This window comes from Saccoglossus kowalevskii, chromosome 6 (genome assembly GCF_978046115.1).
Source record: "Saccoglossus kowalevskii chromosome 6, keSacKowa6.1, whole genome shotgun sequence".
NCBI classification, from domain to species: Eukaryota; Metazoa; Hemichordata; class Enteropneusta; family Harrimaniidae; genus Saccoglossus; species Saccoglossus kowalevskii.
In genome coordinates this window covers 21,275,182-21,294,541 of record NC_140646.1, presented here as the reverse complement: position 1 = coordinate 21,294,541, position 19,360 = coordinate 21,275,182, and the positions used below count along the sequence as shown (strand labels likewise).

General features: G+C 41.0%; 27 non-coding genes across 27 annotated transcripts; all 27 read right to left on the bottom strand.

Moving 5' to 3' along the window:
• Positions 1-280: 280 nt before the first annotated feature.
• TRNAH-GUG (transfer RNA histidin (anticodon GUG)) lies at positions 281-352 on the bottom strand. The gene has a single exon. It is a non-coding gene; the product is annotated as a tRNA-His (tRNA).
• A 191-nt stretch (positions 353-543) lies between these two features.
• TRNAH-GUG (transfer RNA histidin (anticodon GUG)) lies at positions 544-615 on the bottom strand. The gene has a single exon. It is a non-coding gene; the product is annotated as a tRNA-His (tRNA).
• Positions 616-807: 192 nt separating this feature from the next.
• TRNAH-GUG (transfer RNA histidin (anticodon GUG)) lies at positions 808-879 on the bottom strand. Its single transcript has one exon. It is a non-coding gene; the product is annotated as a tRNA-His (tRNA).
• Positions 880-1,332: 453 nt separating this feature from the next.
• TRNAH-GUG (transfer RNA histidin (anticodon GUG)) lies at positions 1,333-1,404 on the bottom strand. The gene has a single exon. It is a non-coding gene; the product is annotated as a tRNA-His (tRNA).
• A 191-nt stretch (positions 1,405-1,595) lies between these two features.
• Positions 1,596-1,667, bottom strand: TRNAH-GUG (transfer RNA histidin (anticodon GUG)). The gene has a single exon. It is a non-coding gene; the product is annotated as a tRNA-His (tRNA).
• A 192-nt stretch (positions 1,668-1,859) lies between these two features.
• Positions 1,860-1,931, bottom strand: TRNAH-GUG (transfer RNA histidin (anticodon GUG)). The gene has a single exon. It is a non-coding gene; the product is annotated as a tRNA-His (tRNA).
• Positions 1,932-2,902: 971 nt separating this feature from the next.
• Positions 2,903-2,974, bottom strand: TRNAH-GUG (transfer RNA histidin (anticodon GUG)). Its single transcript has one exon. It is a non-coding gene; the product is annotated as a tRNA-His (tRNA).
• A 191-nt stretch (positions 2,975-3,165) lies between these two features.
• On the bottom strand, positions 3,166-3,237 carry TRNAH-GUG (transfer RNA histidin (anticodon GUG)). Its single transcript has one exon. It is a non-coding gene; the product is annotated as a tRNA-His (tRNA).
• Positions 3,238-3,429: 192 nt separating this feature from the next.
• Positions 3,430-3,501, bottom strand: TRNAH-GUG (transfer RNA histidin (anticodon GUG)). The gene has a single exon. It is a non-coding gene; the product is annotated as a tRNA-His (tRNA).
• A 451-nt stretch (positions 3,502-3,952) lies between these two features.
• Positions 3,953-4,024, bottom strand: TRNAH-GUG (transfer RNA histidin (anticodon GUG)). Its single transcript has one exon. It is a non-coding gene; the product is annotated as a tRNA-His (tRNA).
• A 193-nt stretch (positions 4,025-4,217) lies between these two features.
• On the bottom strand, positions 4,218-4,289 carry TRNAH-GUG (transfer RNA histidin (anticodon GUG)). The gene has a single exon. It is a non-coding gene; the product is annotated as a tRNA-His (tRNA).
• A 191-nt stretch (positions 4,290-4,480) lies between these two features.
• Positions 4,481-4,552, bottom strand: TRNAH-GUG (transfer RNA histidin (anticodon GUG)). Its single transcript has one exon. It is a non-coding gene; the product is annotated as a tRNA-His (tRNA).
• A 456-nt stretch (positions 4,553-5,008) lies between these two features.
• Positions 5,009-5,080, bottom strand: TRNAH-GUG (transfer RNA histidin (anticodon GUG)). The gene has a single exon. It is a non-coding gene; the product is annotated as a tRNA-His (tRNA).
• Positions 5,081-6,589: 1,509 nt separating this feature from the next.
• Positions 6,590-6,661, bottom strand: TRNAH-GUG (transfer RNA histidin (anticodon GUG)). Its single transcript has one exon. It is a non-coding gene; the product is annotated as a tRNA-His (tRNA).
• Positions 6,662-8,175: 1,514 nt separating this feature from the next.
• On the bottom strand, positions 8,176-8,247 carry TRNAH-GUG (transfer RNA histidin (anticodon GUG)). Its single transcript has one exon. It is a non-coding gene; the product is annotated as a tRNA-His (tRNA).
• A 1,248-nt stretch (positions 8,248-9,495) lies between these two features.
• TRNAH-GUG (transfer RNA histidin (anticodon GUG)) lies at positions 9,496-9,567 on the bottom strand. The gene has a single exon. It is a non-coding gene; the product is annotated as a tRNA-His (tRNA).
• Positions 9,568-12,665: 3,098 nt separating this feature from the next.
• Positions 12,666-12,737, bottom strand: TRNAH-GUG (transfer RNA histidin (anticodon GUG)). Its single transcript has one exon. It is a non-coding gene; the product is annotated as a tRNA-His (tRNA).
• A 1,243-nt stretch (positions 12,738-13,980) lies between these two features.
• On the bottom strand, positions 13,981-14,052 carry TRNAH-GUG (transfer RNA histidin (anticodon GUG)). Its single transcript has one exon. It is a non-coding gene; the product is annotated as a tRNA-His (tRNA).
• Positions 14,053-14,776: 724 nt separating this feature from the next.
• On the bottom strand, positions 14,777-14,848 carry TRNAH-GUG (transfer RNA histidin (anticodon GUG)). Its single transcript has one exon. It is a non-coding gene; the product is annotated as a tRNA-His (tRNA).
• Positions 14,849-15,041: 193 nt separating this feature from the next.
• TRNAH-GUG (transfer RNA histidin (anticodon GUG)) lies at positions 15,042-15,113 on the bottom strand. The gene has a single exon. It is a non-coding gene; the product is annotated as a tRNA-His (tRNA).
• Positions 15,114-15,572: 459 nt separating this feature from the next.
• On the bottom strand, positions 15,573-15,644 carry TRNAH-GUG (transfer RNA histidin (anticodon GUG)). Its single transcript has one exon. It is a non-coding gene; the product is annotated as a tRNA-His (tRNA).
• Positions 15,645-15,837: 193 nt separating this feature from the next.
• Positions 15,838-15,909, bottom strand: TRNAH-GUG (transfer RNA histidin (anticodon GUG)). Its single transcript has one exon. It is a non-coding gene; the product is annotated as a tRNA-His (tRNA).
• Positions 15,910-17,682: 1,773 nt separating this feature from the next.
• On the bottom strand, positions 17,683-17,754 carry TRNAH-GUG (transfer RNA histidin (anticodon GUG)). Its single transcript has one exon. It is a non-coding gene; the product is annotated as a tRNA-His (tRNA).
• A 724-nt stretch (positions 17,755-18,478) lies between these two features.
• TRNAH-GUG (transfer RNA histidin (anticodon GUG)) lies at positions 18,479-18,550 on the bottom strand. The gene has a single exon. It is a non-coding gene; the product is annotated as a tRNA-His (tRNA).
• Positions 18,551-18,743: 193 nt separating this feature from the next.
• On the bottom strand, positions 18,744-18,815 carry TRNAH-GUG (transfer RNA histidin (anticodon GUG)). The gene has a single exon. It is a non-coding gene; the product is annotated as a tRNA-His (tRNA).
• A 196-nt stretch (positions 18,816-19,011) lies between these two features.
• TRNAH-GUG (transfer RNA histidin (anticodon GUG)) lies at positions 19,012-19,083 on the bottom strand. The gene has a single exon. It is a non-coding gene; the product is annotated as a tRNA-His (tRNA).
• Positions 19,084-19,276: 193 nt separating this feature from the next.
• TRNAH-GUG (transfer RNA histidin (anticodon GUG)) lies at positions 19,277-19,348 on the bottom strand. Its single transcript has one exon. It is a non-coding gene; the product is annotated as a tRNA-His (tRNA).
• Between the last annotated feature and the right edge of the window lie 12 nt (positions 19,349-19,360).

Genomic DNA, 19,360 nt, shown 5'->3' with positions numbered 1-19,360 from the left:
ACGACATAACGCACAATCTGCCGAGACCAGGATTCGAACCTGGGTTATTGCGGTCACAATGGAATGTCCTATCCACTATACTATCACGGCTAGCCAGTCATGTTCTGATTACGTGTTACGCTGTAAGCGACGAATAAGTATAGTGCATTGAACTTGCATTTAATCTACAGTTTATAATGACTGCGTGATTATGATTCGTAACCTGTTACTCTGAAATGGAATTGAATGTAGAATATCAAAATACGACTCAAAACAACAAAAACTACATAATCGCACAATCTGCCGAGACCAGGATTCGAACCTGGGTTATTGCGGCCACAACGCAATGTCCTAACCACTAGACGATCACGGCTAGCTAAAGTCATGTTCGGATTAGGTGCTACTCAGTAAGCGACGAATAAGTATAGTGCATTAAACTTGCATTTAATCTATAGTTTATAATGACTGCGTGATTATGTTTCGTAACCTGTTACTCTGAAATGGAATTGAATGTAGAATCCCAAAATACGACTCAAAACAACAAGAACTACATATAGCACAATCTGCCGAGACCAGGATTCGAACCTGGGTTATTGCGGCCACAACGCAATGTCCTAACCACTAGACGATCACGGCTAGCTAGAGTCATGTTCGGATTACGTGCTACTCAGTAAGCGACGAATAAGTATAGTGCATTGATCTTGCATTTAATCTACAGTTTATGATGACTGCGGGATTATGTTTGCCAACCTGTTTCCCTGGAAGTAAAATTGAATGTAGAATCCCAAAATACGACGCAAAACAACAAAAACTACATATAGCACAATCTGCCGGGACCAGGATTCGAACCTGGGTTATTGCGGCCACAACACAATGTCCTAACCACTAGACGATCACGGCTAACTAGAGTCATGTTCGGATAACGTGATGCTCAGTAAGCGATGAATAAGTATAGTGCATGTATTTTGCATTTATTCTACAGTTTATGATGAGTGCGTTATTGTGTTTGCTAACCTGCTACCCTGGAAAAGAATTGAAAGTAGAATCCCAAAATACGACTCAAAACAACAAAAACTACATATCGCACAATCTGCCGAGACCAGGATTCGAACCTGGGTTATTGCGGCCACAATGGAATGTCCTATCCACTATACGATCACGGCTAGCCAGTCATGTTCTGATTACGTGTTACGCTGTAAGCGACGAATAAGTATAGTGCATTGAACTTGCATTTAATCTACAGTTTATAATGACTGCGTGATTATGATTCGTAACCTGTTACTCTGAAATGGAATTGAATGTAGAATATCAAAATACGACTCAAAACAACAAAAACTGCATAATCGCACAATCTGCCGAGACCAGGATTCGAACCTGGGTTATTGCGGCCACAACGCAATGTCCTAACCACTAGACGATCACGGCTAGCTAAAGTCATGTTCGGATTAGGTGCTACTCAGTAAGCGACGAATAAGTATAGTGCATTAAACTTGCATTTAATCTACAGTTGATAATGACTGCGTGATTATGTTTCGTAACCTGTTACTCTGAAATGGAATTGAATGTAGAATCCCAAAATACGACTCAAAACAACAAGAACTACATATAGCACAATCTGCCGAGACCAGGATTCGAACCTGGGTTATTGCGGCCACAACGCAATGTCCTAACCACTAGACGATCACGGCTAGCTAGAGTCATGTTCGGATTACGTGCTACTCAGTAAGCGACGAATAAGTATAGTGCATTGATCTTGCATTTAATCTACAGTTTATGATGACTGCGGGATTATGTTTGCCAACCTGTTTCCCTGGAAGTAAAATTGAATGTAGAATCCCAAAATACGACGCAAAACAACAAAAACTACATATAGCACAATGTGCCGAGACCAGGATTCGAACCTGGGTTATTGCGGCCACAACGCAATGTCCTAACCACTAGACGATCACGGCTAGCTAGAGTCATGTTCGGATAACGTGATGCTCAGTAAGCGACGAATAAGTATAGTGCATTTATTTTGCATTTAATTTACAGTTTATAATGACTGCGCGATTATGATTCGTAACCTGTTACTCTGAAATGGAATTGAATGTAGAATCTCAAAATACGACTCAAAACAACAAAAACTACATATCGCACAATCTGCCGAGACCAGGATTCGAACGTGGGTTATTGCGGCCACAACACATTATCCTAACCACTAGACGATCACGGCTAGCTAGAGTCATGTTCGGATAACGTGATGCTCAGTAAGCGATGAATAAGTATAGTGCATGTATTTTGCATTTAATCTACAGTTTATGATGACTGCGTTATTGTGTTTGCTAACCTGTTACCCTGGAAAAGAATTGAAAGTAGAATCCCAAAATACGACTCAAAACAACAAAAACTACATATCGCACAATCTGACGAGACCAGGCTTCGAACCTGGGTTATTGCGGTCACAATGGAATATCCTATCCACTAGACGATCACGGCTAGCCAGTCATGTCCTGATTAGGTGCTACTCAGTAAGCGACGAATAAGTATAGTGCATTGATCTTGCATTTAATCTGAAGTTTATAATGACTGTGTGATTATGTTTGCTAACCTGTTACCCTTGAAACAAATTGAAGGTAGAATCCCAAAATACGACTCAAAACAACGACATAACGCACAATCTGCCGAGACCAGGATTCGAACCTGGGTTATTGCGGTCACAATGGAATGTCCTATCCACTATACTATCACGGCTAGCCAGTCATGTTCTGATTACGTGTTACGCTGTAAGCGACGAATAAGTATAGTGCATTGAACTTGCATTTAATCTACAGTTTATAATGACTGCGTGATTATGATTCGTAACCTGTTACTCTGAAATGGAATTGAATGTAGAATATCAAAATACGACTCAAAACAACAAAAACTACATAATCGCACAATCTGCCGAGACCAGGATTCGAACCTGGGTTATTGCGGCCACAACGCAATGTCCTAACCACTAGACGATCACGGCTAGCTAAAGTCATGTTCGGATTAGGTGCTACTCAGTAAGCGACGAATAAGTATAGTGCATTAAACTTGCATTTAATCTATAGTTTATAATGACTGCGTGATTATGTTTCGTAACCTGTTACTCTGAAATGGAATTGAATGTAGAATCCCAAAATACGACTCAAAACAACAAGAACTACATATAGCACAATCTGCCGAGACCAGGATTCGAACCTGGGTTATTGCGGCCACAACGCAATGTCCTAACCACTAGACGATCACGGCTAGCTAGAGTCATGTTCGGATTACGTGCTACTCAGTAAGCGACGAATAAGTATAGTGCATTGATCTTGCATTTAATCTACAGTTTATGATGACTGCGGGATTATGTTTGCCAACCTGTTTCCCTGGAAGTAAAATTGAATGTAGAATCCCAAAATACGACGCAAAACAACAAAAACTACATATAGCACAATCTGCCGGGACCAGGATTCGAACCTGGGTTATTGCGGCCACAACACAATGTCCTAACCACTAGACGATCACGGCTAACTAGAGTCATGTTCGGATAACGTGATGCTCAGTAAGCGATGAATAAGTATAGTGCATGTATTTTGCATTTATTCTACAGTTTATGATGAGTGCGTTATTGTGTTTGCTAACCTGCTACCCTGGAAAAGAATTGAAAGTAGAATCCCAAAATACGACTCAAAACAACAAAAACTACATATCGCACAATCTGCCGAGACCAGGCTTCGAACTTGGGTTATTGCGGTCACAATGGAATGTCCAATCCACTAGACGATCACGGCTAGCCAGTCATGTCCTGATTAGGTGCTACTCAGTACGCGACGAATATGTATAGTGCATTGAACTTGCATTTAATCTACAGTTTATAATGACTGCGTGATTACGTTTCGTAACCTGTTACTCTGAAATGGAATTGAATGTAGAATCCCAAAATATGACGCAAAACAACAAAAACTACATATACACAATCTGCCGAGACCAGGATTCGAACCTGGGTTATTGCGGCCACAACGCAATGTCCTAACCACTAGACGATCACGGCTAGCTAGAGTCATGTTCGGATAACGTGATGCTCAGTAAGCGACGAATAAGTATAGGGCATTTATTTTGCATTTAATCTACAGTTTATGATGACTGCGTTATTATGTTTGCTAACCTGTTACCCTGGAAAAGAATTGAACTTAGAACCCCAAAATACGACTCAAAATAACAAAACAACGACATAACGCACAATCTGCCGAGACCAGGATTCGAACCTGGGTTATTGCGGCCACAACGCAATGTCCTAACCACTAGACGATCACGGCTAGCTAGAGTCATGTTCGGATTACGTACTACTCAGTAAGCGACGAATAAGTATAGTGCATTGATCTTGCATTTAATCTACAGTTTATGATGACTGCGTAATTATGTTTGCTAACCTGTCACTCTGAAATGGAATTGAATGTAGAATTCCAAAATACGTCGCAAAACAACAAAAACTACATATAGCACAATCTGCCGAGACCAGGATTCGAACCTGGGTTATTGCGGCCACAACGCAATGTCCTAACCACTAGACGATCACGGCTAGCTAGAGTCATATTCGGATAACATGATGCTCAGTAAGCGACGAATAAGTATAGTGCATTGATCTTGCATTTAATCTACAGTTTATGATGACTGCGTTCTTATGTTTGCTAACCTGTTACCCTGGAAAAGAATTGAAAGTAGAATCCCAAAACACGACTCAAAATAACGAAACAACGACATAACGCACAATCTGCCGAGACAAGGATTCGAACCTGGGTTATTGGGGCCACAACGCAATGTCCTAACCACCAGACGATCACGGCTAGCTAGAGTCATGTTCGCATTACGTGCTACTCAGTAAGCGACGAATAAGTATAGTGCATTGATCTTGCATTTAATCTACAGTTTATGATGACTGCGTGATTATGTTTGCAACCTGTTAGCCTGGAAGTAAAATTGAATGTAGAATCCCAAAATACGACGCAAAACAACAAAAACTACATATAGCACAATCTGCCGAGACCAGGATTCGAACCTGGGTTATTGCGGCCACAACGCAATGTCCTAACCACTAGACGATCACGGCTAGCTAGAGTCATGTTCGCATTACGTGCTACTCAGTAAGCGACGAATAAGTATAGTGCATTGATCTTGCATTTAATCTACAGTTTATGATGACTGCGTGATTATGTTTGCAACCTGTTACCCTGGAAGTAAAATTGAATGTAGAATCCCAAAATACGACGCAAAACAACAAAAACTACATATAGCACAATCTGCCGAGACCAGGATTCGAAACTGGGTTATTGCGGCCACAACGCAATGTCCTAACCACTAGACGATCACGGCTAGCTAGAGTCATGTTCGGATAACGTGATGCTCAGTAAGCGACGAATAAGTATAGTGCATTTATATTGCATTTAATCTACAGTTTATGATGACTGCGTTATTATGTTTGCTAACCTGTTACCCTGGAAAAGAATTGAAAGTAGAATCCCAAAATACGACTCAAAATAACAAAACAACGACATAAAGCACAATCTGCCGAGACCAGGATTCGCACCTGGGTTATTGCGGCCACAACGCAATGTCCTAACCACTAGACGATCACGGCTAGCTAGAGTCATGTTCGGATTACGTGCTACTCAGTAAGCGACGAATAAGTATAGTGCATTGATCTTGCATTTAATCTACAGTTTATGATGACTGCGTAATTATGTTTGCTAACCTGTCACTCTGAAATGGAATTGAATGTAGAATTCCAAAATACGACGCAAAAGAACAAAAACTACATATAGCACAATCTGCCGAGACCAGGATTCGAAACTGGGTTATTGCGGGCACAACGCAATGTCCTAACCACTAGACGATCACGGCTAGCTAGAGTCATGTTCGGATAACGTGATGCTCAGTAAGCGACGAATAAGTATAGTGCATTTATTTTGCATTTAATCTACAGTTTATGATGACTGCAGTGCGTTATTATGTTTGCTAACCTGTTAACCTGGAAAAGAATTGAAATTAGAATCCCAAAATACGACTCAAAACAACAAAAACTACATATCGCACAATCTGCCGAGACCAGGATTCGAACCTGGGTTATTGCGGCCACAACGCCTAACCACTAGACGATCACGGCTAGCTAGAGTCATATTCGGATAACGTGATGCTCAGTAAGCGACGAATAAGTATGGTGCATTGATCTTGCATTTAATCTACAGTTTATGATGACTGCGTTATTATGTTTGCTAACCTGTTACCCTGGAAAAGAATTGAAAGTAGAATCCCAAAACACGACTCAAAATAACAAAACAACGACATAACGCACAATCTGCCGAGACCAGGATTCGAACCTGGGTTATTGCGGCCACAACGCAATGTCCTAACCACCAGACGATCACGGCTAGCTAGAGTCATGTTCGCATTACGTGCTACTCAGTAAGCGACGAATAAGTATAGTGCATTGATCTTGCATTTAATCTACAGTTCATGATGACTGCGTGATTATGTTTGCAACCTGTTACCCTGGAAGTAAAATTGAATGTAGAATCCCAAAATACGACGCAAAACAACAAAAACTACATATAGCACAATCTGCCGAGACCAGGATTCGAACCTGGGTTATTGCGGCCACAACGCAATGTCCTAACCACTAGACGATCACGGCTAGCTAGAGTCATGTTCGGATAACGTGATGCTCAGTAAGCGACGAATAAGTATAGTGCATTTATTTTGCATTTAATCTACAGTTTATGATGACTGCGTGATTATGTTTGCTAACCTGTTACCCTGGAAAAGAATTGAAAGTAGAATCCCAAAATACGACTCAAAATAACAAATCAACGACATAACGCACAATCTGCCGAGACCAGGATTCGAACCTGGGTTATTGCGGCCGCAACGCAATTTCCTGACCACTAGACGATCACGGCTAGCTAGAGTCATGTTCGCATTACGTGCTACTCGGTAAGCGACGAATAAGTATAGTGCATTGATCTTGCATTTAATCTACAGTTTATGATGACTGCGTGATTATGTTTGCCAACCTGTTACCCTGGAAGTAAAATTGAATGTAGAATCCCAAAATACGACGCAAAACAACAAAAACTACATATAGCACAATCGCCCGAGACCAGGATTCGAACCTGGGTTATTGCGGCCACAACGCAATGTCCTATCCACTAGACAATCACGGCTAGCCAGTCATGTCCTGATTTGATGCTACTCAGTAAGCGACGAATAAGTATAGTGCATTGAACTTGCATTTAATCTACAGTTTATCATGACTGCGTGATTACGTTTCGTAACCTGTTACTCTGAAATGGAATTGAATGTAGAATCCCAAAATATGACGCAAAACAACAAAAACTACATATAGCACAATCTGCCGAGACCAGGATTCGAACCTGGGTTATTGCGGCCACAACGCAATGTCCTAACCAGTAGACGATCACGGCTAGCTAGAGTCAGGTTCGGATAACGTGATGCTCAGTAAGCGACGAATAAGTATAGTGCATTTATTTTGCATTTAATCTACAGTTTATGATGACTGCGTTATTATGTTTGCTAACCTGTTACCCTGGAAAAGAATTGAAAGTAGAATCCCAAAATACGACTCAAAATAACAAAACAACGACATAACGCACAATCTGCCGAGACCAGGATTCGTACCTGGGTTATTGCGGCCACAACGCAATGTCCTAACCACTAGACGATCACGGCTAGCTAGAGTCATGTTCGGATTACGTGCTACTCAGTAAGCGACGAATAAGTATAGTGCATTGATCTTGCATTTAATCTACAGTTTATGATGACTGCGTAATTATGTTTGCTAACCTGTCACTCTGAAATGGAATTGAATGTAGAATTCCAAAATACGACGCAAAACAACAAAAACTACATATAGCACAATCTGCCGAGACCAGGATTCGAAACTGGGTTATTGCGGGCACAACGCAATGTCCTAACCACTAGACGATCACGGCTAGCTAGAGTCATGTTCGGATAACGTGATGCTCAGTAAGCGACGAATAAGTATAGTGCATTTATTTTGCATTTAATCTACAGTTTATGATGACTGCAGTGCGTTATTATGTTTGCTAACATGTTAACCTGGAAAAGAATTGAAAGTAGAATCCCAAAATACGACTCAAAACAACAAAAACTACATATCGCACAATCTGCCGAGACCAGGATTCGAACCTGGGTTATTGCGGCCACAACGCAATGTCCTAACCACTAGACGATCACGGCTAGCTAGAGTCATATTCGGATAACGTGATGCTCAGTAAGCGACGAATAAGTATAGTGCATTGATCTTGCATTTAATCTACAGTTTATGATGACTGCGTTATTATGTTTGCTAACCTGTTACCCTTGAAAAGAATTGAAAGTAGAATCCCAAAACACGACTCAAAATAACAAAACAACGACATAACGCACAATCTGCCGAGACCAGGATTCGAAGCTGGGTTATTGCGGCCACAACGCAATGTCCTAACCACCAGACGATCACGGCTAGCTAGAGTCATGTTCGCATTACGTGCTACTCAGTAAGCGACGAATAAGTATAGTGCACTGATCTTGCATTTAATCTACAGTTTATGATGACTGCGTGATTATGTTTGCAACCTGTTACCCTGGAAGTAAAATTGAATGTAGAATCCCAAAATACGACGCAAAACAACAAAAACTACATATAGCACAATCTGCCGAGACCAGGATTCGAACCTGGTTTATTGCGGCCACAACGCAATGTCCTAACCACTAGACGATCACGGCTAGCTAGAGTCATGTTCGGATCACGTGCTACTCAGTAAGCGACGAATAAGTATAGTGCATTGGACTTGCATTTAATCTACAGTTTATAATGACTGCGTGATTATGTTTCGTAACCTGTTTCTCTGAAATGGAATTGAATGTAGCATCCCAAAATACGACTCAAAACAACAAGAACTACGTATAGCACAATCTGCCGAGACCAGGATTCGAAACTGGGTTATTGCGGCCACAACGCAATGTCCTAACCACTAGACGATCACGGCTAGCTAGAGTCATGTTCGGATCACGTGCTACTCAGTAAGCGACGAATAAGTATAGTGCATTTATTTTGCATTTAATTTACAGTTTATGATGACTGCGTTATTATGTTTGCTAACCTGTTACCCTGGAAAAGAATTGAAAGTAGAATCCCAAAATACGACTCAAAATAACAAATCAACGACATAACGCACAATCTGCCGAGACCAGGATTCGAACCTGGGTTATTGCGGCCACAACGCAATTTCCTGACCACTAGACGATCACGGCTAGCTAGAGTCATGTTCGCATTACGTGCTACTCAGTAAGCGACGAATAAGTATAGTACATTGATCTTGCATTTAATCTACAGTTTATGATGACTACGTGATTATGTTTGCCAACCTGTTACCCTGGAAGTAAAATTGAATGTAGAATCCCAAAATACGACGCAAAACAACAAAAACTACATATAGCACAATCTGCCGAGACCAGGATTCGAACCTGGGTTATTGCGGCCACAACGCAATGTCCTAACCACTAGACGATCACGGCTAGCTAGAGTCATGTTCGGATAACGTGATGCTCAGTAAGCAACGAATAGGTACAGTGCATTGATATTGCATTTAATCTACAGTTTATGATGACTGCGTGATTATGTTTGCTAACCTGTTACCCTGGAAAAGAATTGAATGTAGAATCCCAAAATACGACTCAAAATAACAAAACAACGACATAACGCACAATCTGCAGAGACCAGGATTCGAACCTGGGTTATTGCGGCCACAACGCAATGTCCTAACCACTAGACGATCACGGCTAGCTAGAGTCATGTTCGGATTACGTGCTACTCAGTAAGCGACGAATAAGTATAGTGCATTGATCTTGCATTTAATCTACAGTTTATGATGACTGCGTAATTATGTTTGCTAACCTGTCACTCTGAAATGGAATTGAATGTAGAATTCCAAAATACGACGCAAAAGAACAAAAACTACATATAGCACAATCTGCCGAGACCAGGATTCGAAACTGGGTTATTGCGGGCACAACGCAATGTCCTAACCACTAGACGATCACGGCTAGCTAGAGTCATGTTCGGATAACGTGATGCTCAGTAAGCGACAAATAAGTATAGTGCATTTATTTTGCATTTAATCTACAGTTTATGATGACTGCAGTGCGTTATTATGTTTGCTAACCTGTTAACTTGGAAAAGAATTGAAAGTAGAATCCCAAAATACGACTCAAAACAACAAAAACTACATATCGCACAATCTGCCGAGACCAGGATTCGAACCTGGGTTATTGCGGCCACAACGCCTAACCACTAGACGATCACAGCTAGCTAGAGTCATGTTCGGATAACGTGCTACTCAGTAAGCGACGAATAAGTATAGTGCATTGATCTTGCATTTAATCTACAGTTTATAATGACTGCGTGATTATGTTTCGTAACCTGTTACTCTGAAATGGAATTGAATGTAGAATCCCAAAATACGACTCAAAACAACAAGAACTACGTATAGCACAATCTGCCGAGACCAGGATTCGAACCTGGGTTATTGCGGCCACAACGCAATGTCCTAACAACTAGACGATCACGGCGAGCCAGCCATGTTCGGATATCGTGCTACTCAGTAAGCAACGAATAGGTATAGTGCATTGATATTGCATTTAATCTACAGTTTATGATGACTGCGTGATTATGTTTGCTAGCCTGTTACCCTGGAAAAGAATTGAATGTAGAATCCCAAAATACGACTCAAAACAACAAAACAACGAAACAACGACATATCGCGATTATATTTGCTAACCTGTTACCCTGGAAAAGAATTGAATGTAGAATCCCAAAATACCACTCAAAATAACAAAACAACGACATAACGCACAATCTGTCGAGACCAGCATTCGAACCTGGGTTATTTCGGGAAAACGCAATGTCCTAACCGCTAGACGATCACGGCTAGCCAGTCATGTTCGGATTTCCAGCAATCATGTAAACGAAAAGCAAGTATAGTGCATTGAATTTGATTGCGAACCTGTTACCCTGAAATGAAATTGAATGTAGAATTCCAAAATACGACTCAAAACAACATATCGCAGAATCTGCCGAGACCAAGATTCGAACCTGGGTTATTTGGGCCACAATGCAATATCCTATCCACAGGACGATCACGACTAGCCAGTCATGTTATGATTAGATGCTACTCAGTAAGCGACGAATAAGTATAGTGCATTGATCTTGATTTTAATCTACAGTTGATGATGACTGCGTGATTATGTTTGCTAACCTGTTACCCTGGAATATAATTAACTGTAGAATTCAAAAATACGACTCAAAACAAAACAACGACATATCGCACAATCTGCCGAGACCTGGATTCGAATCTGGGTTATTGCGGCCACAACGCAATGTCCTAACCACTAGACGATCACGGCTAGCAAGCCATGTTCGGATGTCGTGCTACTCAAAAAGCGACGAATAAGTATAGTGCATTGATCTTGCATTTAATCTGCAGTTTATGATGACTGCGTGATTATGTTTCGTAACCTGTTACACTGAAATGTAATTGAATGTAGAATCCCAAAATACGACTCAAAACAACAAGAACTACATATAGCACAATCTGCCGAGACCAGGATTTACACCTGGGTTATTGCGGTCACAATGGAATGTCCTAACCACTAGACGATCACGGCTAGCCAGTCATGTTCTGATTACGTGTTACGCACTAAGCGACGAATAAGTATAGTGCATTGAACTTGCATTTAATCTAGAGTTTCTGATGACTGCGTGATTATGTTTGCTAACCTGTTACCCTGGAAAAGAATTGCATGTAGAATCCCAAAATACGACTCAAAACAACAAAACAACGACATAACGCACAATCTGCCCAGACCAGGATTCGAAGCTGGGTTATTGCGGCCACAACGCAATGTCCCAGCCATGTTCGGATATCGTGCTACTCAAAAAGCGACGAATAAATATAGTGCATTGATCTTGCATTTAATCTGCAGTTTATGATGACTGCGTGATTATGTTTCGTAACCTGTTACTCTGAAATGGAATTGAATGTAGAATCCCCAAATACGACTCAAAACAACAAGAACTACATATCGCACAATCTGCCGAGACCAGGATTCAAACCTGGGTTATTGCGGCCACAATGCAATGTCCTAACCACCAGACGATCACGGCTAGCTAGAGTCATGTTCGGATTACGTGCTACTCAGTAAGCGAAGAATAAGTATAGTGCATTTATTTTGCATTTAATCTACAGTTTATGATGACTGCGTGATTATGTTTGCTAACCTGTTACCCTGGAATAGAATTGATTGTAGAATTCAAAAATACGAATCAAAACAAAACATCGACATATCGCACAATCTGCTGAGAACAGATTTCGAAACTGGGTTATTGCGCCAGAACGCAATGTCCTAACCACTAGACGATCACGGCTAGCCAGTCATGTTCGAATTACGTACTATTCAGTAAGTGACGAATATGTATAGTGCATTGATCTTGCATTTAATCTACAGTTTATGATGACAGCGTGATTATGTTTGCCAACCTGTTACCCTGGAAGTAAAATTGAATGCAGAATTCCAAAATACGACGCAAAACAACAAAAACTACATATAGCACAATCTGCTGAGACCAGGATTCGAACCTGGGTTATTGCGGCCACAACGCAATGTCCTAACCACTAGACGATCACAGCTAGCTAGAGTCATGTTCGGATAACGTGATGCTCAGTAAGCGACGAATAAGTATAGTGCATTTATTTTGCATTTAATCTACAGTTTATGATGACTGCGTGATTATGTTTGCTAACCTGTTACCCTGGAATAGAATTGATTGTATAATTCAAAAATACGAATCAAAACAAAACATCGACATATCGCACAATCTGCTGAGACCAGATTTTGAAACTGGGTTATTGCGCCACAACGCAATGTCCTAACCACTAGACGATCACGTCTAGCCAGTCATGTTCGAATTACGTGCTATTCAGTAAGTGACGAATATGTATAGTGCATTGATCTTGCATTTAATCGGCAGTTTATGATGACTGCGTGATTATGTTTCGTACCTGTTACTCTGAAATGGAATTGAATATAGAATCCCAAAATACGACTCAAAACAACAAGAACTACCTATAGCACAATCTGCCGATACCAGGATTCGAACATGGGTTATTGCGGCCACAACGCAATGTCCTAACCACTAGACGATCACGGCTAGCCAGTCATGTTCGAATTACGTGCTATTCAGTAAGTGACGAATATGTATAGTGCATTGATCTTGCATTTAATCGGCAGTTTATGATGACAGCGTGATTATGTTTCGTACCTGTTACTCTGAAATGGAATTGAATGTAGAATCCCAAAATACGACTCAAAACAACAAGAACTACATATAGCACAATCTGCCGAGACCAGGATTCGAATCTGGGTTATTGCGGCCACAACGGAATGTCCTAACCACTAGACGATCACGGCTAGCCAGTCATGTTCGAATTTCGTGCTACTCAGTAAGCGACGAATAAGTATAGTGCATTGATCTTGCATTTAATCTACAGTTTATGATGACTGCGTGATTATGTTTGCTAACCTGTTATCCTGGAAATGAATTGATTGTAGAATCCCAAAATACGACTCAAAACAACAAAACAACGAAACAACGACATATCGCACAATCTACCGGGACCAGGATTCGAAACTGGGTTATTGCGGGCACAACGCAATGTCCTAACCACTAGACGATCACGGCTAGCTAGAGTCATGTCCTGATTTGGTGCTACTCAGTAAGCGACGAATAAGTATAGTGCATTGAACTTGCATTTAATCTACAGTTTATCATGACTGCGTGATTACGTTTCGTAACCTGTTACTCTGAAATGGAATTGAATGTAGAATCCCAAAATATGACGCAAAACAACAAAAACTACATATAGCACAATCTGCCGAGACCAGGATTCGAACCTGGGTTATTGCGGCCACAACGCAATGTCCTAACCACTAGACGATCACGGCTAGCTAGAGTCATGTTCGGATAACGTGATGCTCAGTAAGCGACGAATAAGTATAGTGCATTTATTTTGCATTTAATCTACAGTTTATGATGACTGCGTTATTATGTTTGCTAACCTGTTACCCTGGAAAAGAATTGAAAGTAGAATCCCAAAATACGACTCAAAATAACAAAACAACGACATAACGCACAATCTGCCGAGACCAGGATTCGCACCTGGGTTATTGCGGCCACAACGCAATGTCCTAACCACTAGACGATCACGGCTAGCTAGAGTCATGTTCGGATTACGTGCTACTCAGTAAGCGACGAATAAGTATAGTGCATTGATCTTGCATTTAATCTACAGTTTATGATGACTGCGTAATTATGTTTGCTAACCAGTCACTCTGAAATGGAATTGAATGTAGAATTCCAAAATACGACTCAAAACAACAAGAACCACATATAGCACAATCTGCCGAGACCAGGATTCGAACCTGGGTTATTGCGGCCACAACGAAATGTCCTAACCACTAGACGATCACGGCTAGCTAGAGTCATGTTCGGATAACGTGATGCTCAGTAAGCGACGAATAAGTATAGTGCATTTATTTTGCATTTAATCTACAGTTTATGATGACTGCAGTGCGTTATTATGTTCGCTAACCTTTTAACCTGGAAAAGAATTGAAAGTAGAATCCCAAAATACGACTCAAAACAACAAAAACTACATATCGCACAATCTGCCGAGACCAGGATTCGAACCTGGGTTATTGCGGCCACAACGCAATGTCCTAACCACTAGACGATCACGGCTAGCTAGAGTCATATTCGGATAACGTGATGCTCAGTAAGCGACGAATAAGTATAGTGCATTGATCTTGCATTTAATCTACAGTTTATGATGACTGCGTTATTATGTTTGCTAACCTGTTACCCTGGAAAAGAATTGAAAGTAGAATCCCAAAACACGACTCAAAATAACAAAACAACGACATAACGCACAATCTGCCGAGACCAGGATTCGAACCTGGGTTATTGCGGCCACAACGCAATGTCCTAACCACTAGACGATCACGGCTAGCTAGAGTCATGTTCGCATTACGTGCTACTCAGTAAGCGACGAATAAGTATAGTGCATTGATCTTGCATTTAATCTACAGTTTATGATGACTGCGTAATTATGTTTGCTAACCAGTCACTCTGAAATGGAATTGAATGTAGAATTCCAAAATACGACGCAAAACAACAAAAACTACATATCGCACAATCTGCCGAGACCAGGATTCGAAACTGGGTTATTGCGGGCACAACGCAATGTCCTAACCACTAGACGATCACGGCTAGCTAGAGTCATGTTCGGATAACGTGATGCTCAGTAAGCGACGAATAAGTATAGTGCATTTATTTTGCATTTAATCTACAGTTTATGATGACTGCAGTGCGTTATTATGTTTGCTAACCTGTTAACCTGGAAAAGAATTGAAAGTAGAATCCCAAAATACGACTCAAAACAACAAAAACTACATATCGCACAATCTGCCGAGACCAGGATTCGAACCTGGGTTATTGCGGCCACAACGCAATGTCCTAACCACTAGACGATCACGGCTAGCTAGAGTCATATTCGGATAACGTGATGCTCAGTAAGCGACGAATAAGTATAGTGCATTGATCTTGCATTTAATCTACAGTTTATGATGACTGCGTTATTATGTTTGCTAACCTGTTACCCTGGAAAAGAATTGAAAGTAGAATCCCAAAACACGACTCAAAATAACAAAACAACGACATAACGCACAATCTGCCGAGACCAGGATTCGAACCTGGGTTATTGCGGCCACAACGCAATGTCCTAACCACTAGACGATCACGGCTAGCTAGAGTCATGTTCGCATTACGTGCTACTCAGTAAGCGACGAATAAGTATAGTGCATTGATCTTGCATTTAATCTACAGTTTATGATGACTGCGTGATTATGTTTGCAACCTGTTACCCTGGAAGTAAAATTGAATGTAGAATCCCAAAATACGACGCAAAACAACAAAAACTACATATAGCACAATCTGCCGAGACCAGGATTCGAACCTGGGTTATTGCGGCCACAACGCAATGTCCTAACCACTAGACGATCACAGCTAGCTAGAGTCATGTTCGGATAACGTGATGCTCGGTAAGCGACGAATAAGTATAGTGCATTTATTTTGCATTTAATCTACAGTTTATGATGACTGCGTGATTATGTTTGCTAACCTGTTACCCTGGAATAGAATTGATTGTATAATTCAAAAATACGAATCAAAACAAAACATCGACATATCGCACAATCTGCTGAGACCAGATTTTGAAACTGGGTTATTGCGCCACAACGCAATGTCCTAACCACTAGACGATCACGGCTAGCCAGTCATGTTCGAATTACGTGCTATTCAGTAAGTGACGAATATGTATAGTGCATTGATCTTGCATTTAATCGGCAGTTTATGATGACTGCGTGATTATGTTTCGTACCTGTTACTCTGAAATGGAATTGAATATAGAATCCCAAAATACGACTCAAAACAACAAGAACTACCTATAGCACAATCTGCCGATACCAGGATTCGAACATGGGTTATTGCGGCCACAACGAAATGTCCTAACCACTAGACGATCACGGCTAGCCAGTCATGTTCGAATTTCGTGCTACTCAGTAAGCGACGAATAAGTATAGTGCATTGATCTTGCATTTAATCTACAGTTTATGATGACTGCGTGATTATGTTTGCTAACCTGTTATCCTGGAAATGAATTGAAGGTAGAATCCCAAAATACGACTCAAAACAACAAAACAACGAAACAACGACATATCGCACAATCTACCGGGACCAGGATTCGAAACTGGGTTATTGCGGGCACAACGCAATGTCCTAACCACTAGACGATCACGGCTAGCTAGAGTCATGTTCGGATAACGTGATGCTCAGTAAGCGACGAATAAGTATAGTGCATTTATTTTGCATTTAATCTACAGTTTATGATGACTGCGTTATTATGTTTGCTAACCTGTTACCCTGGAAAAGAATTGAAAGTAGAATCCCAAAATACGACTCAAAATAACAAAACAACGACATAACGCACAATCTGCCGAGACCAGGATTCGAACCTGGGTTATTACGGCCACAACGCAATTTCCTGACCACTAGACGATCACGGCTAGCTAGAGTCATGTTCGCATTACATGCTACTCAGTAAGCGACGAATAAGTATAGTGCATTGATCTTGCATTTAATCTACAGTTTATGATGACTGCGTGATTATGTTTGCCAACCTGTTACCCTGGAAGTAAAATTGAATGTAGAATCCCAAAATACGACGCAAAACAACAAAAACTACATATAGCACAATCGCCCGAGACCAGGATTCGAACCTGGGTTATTGCGGCCACAACGCAATGTCCTATCCACTAGACAATCACGGCTAGCCAGTCATGTCCTGATTTGGTGCTACTCAGTAAGCGACGAATAAGTATAGTGCATTGAACTTGCATTTAATCTACAGTTGATCATGACTGCGTGATTACGTTTCGTAACCTGTTACTCTGAAATGGAATTGAATGTAGAATCCCAAAATATGACGCAAAACAACAAAAACTACATATAGCACAATCTGCCGAGACCAGGATTCGAACCTGGGTTATTGCGGCCACAACGCAATGTCCTAACCACTAGACGATCACGGCTAGCTAGAGTCATGTTCGGATAACGTGATGCTCAGTAAGCGACGAATAAGTATAGTGCATTTATTTTGCATTTAATCTACAGTTTATGATGACTGCGTTATTATGTTTGCTAACCTGTTACCCTGGAAAAGAATTGAAAGTAGAATCCCAAAATACGACTCAAAATAACAAAACAACGACATAACGCACAATCTGCCGAGACCAGGATTCGCACCTGGGTTATTGCGGCCACAACGCAATGTCCTAACCACTAGACGATCACGGCTAGCTAGAGTCATGTTCGGATTACGTGCTACTCAGTAAGCGACGAATAAGTATAGTGCATTGATCTTGCATTTAATCTACAGTTTATGATGACTGCGTAATTATGTTTGCTAACCAGTCACTCTGAAATGGAATTGAATGTAGAATTCCAAAATACGACGCAAAACAACAAAAACTACATATCGCACAATCTGCCGAGACCAGGATTCGAAACTGGGTTATTGCGGGCACAACGCAATGTCCTAACCACTAGACGATCACGGCTAGCTAGAGTCATGTTCGGATAACGTGATGCTCAGTAAGCGACGAATAAGTATAGTGCATTTATTTTGCATTTAATCTACAGTTTATGATGACTGCAGTGCGTTATTATGTTTGCTAACCTGTTAACCTGGAAAAGAATTGAAAGTAGAATCCCAAAATACGACTCAAAACAACAAAAACTACATATCGCACAATCTGCCGAGACCAGGATTCGAACCTGGGTTATTGCGGCCACAACGCAATGTCCTAACCACTAGACGATCACGGCTAGCTAGAGTCATATTCGGATAACGTGATGCTCAGTAAGCGACGAATAAGTATAGTGCATTGATCTTGCATTTAATCTACAGTTTATGATGACTGCGTTATTATGTTTGCTAACCTGTTACCCTGGAAAAGAATTGAAAGTAGAATCCCAAAACACGACTCAAAATAACAAAACAACGACATAACGCACAATCTGCCGAGACCAGGATTCGAACCTGGGTTATTGCGGCCACAACGCAATGTCCTAACCACTAGACGATCACGGCTAGCTAGAGTCATGTTCGCATTACGTGCTACTCAGTAAGCGACGAATAAGTATAGTGCATTGATCTTGCATTTAATCTACAGTTTATGATGACTGCAGTGCGTTATTATGTTTGCTAACCTGTTAACCTGGAAAAGAATTGAAAGTAGAATCCCAAAATACGACTCAAAACAACAAAAACTACATATCGCACAATCTGCCGAGACCAGGATTCGAACCTGGGTTATTGCGGCCACAACGCAATGTCCTAACCACTAGACGATCACGGCTAGCTAGAGTCATATTCGGATAACGTGATGCTCAGTAAGCGACGAATAAGTATAGTGCATTGATCTTGCATTTAATCTACAGTTTATGATGACTGCGTTATTATGTTTTCTAACCTGTTACCCTGGAAAAGAATTGAAAGTAGAATCCCAAAACACGACTCAAAATAACAAAACAACGACATAACGCACAATCTGCCGAGACCAGGATTCGAACCTGGGTTATTGCGGCCACAACGCAATGTCCTAACCACTAGACGATCACGGCTAGCTAGAGTCA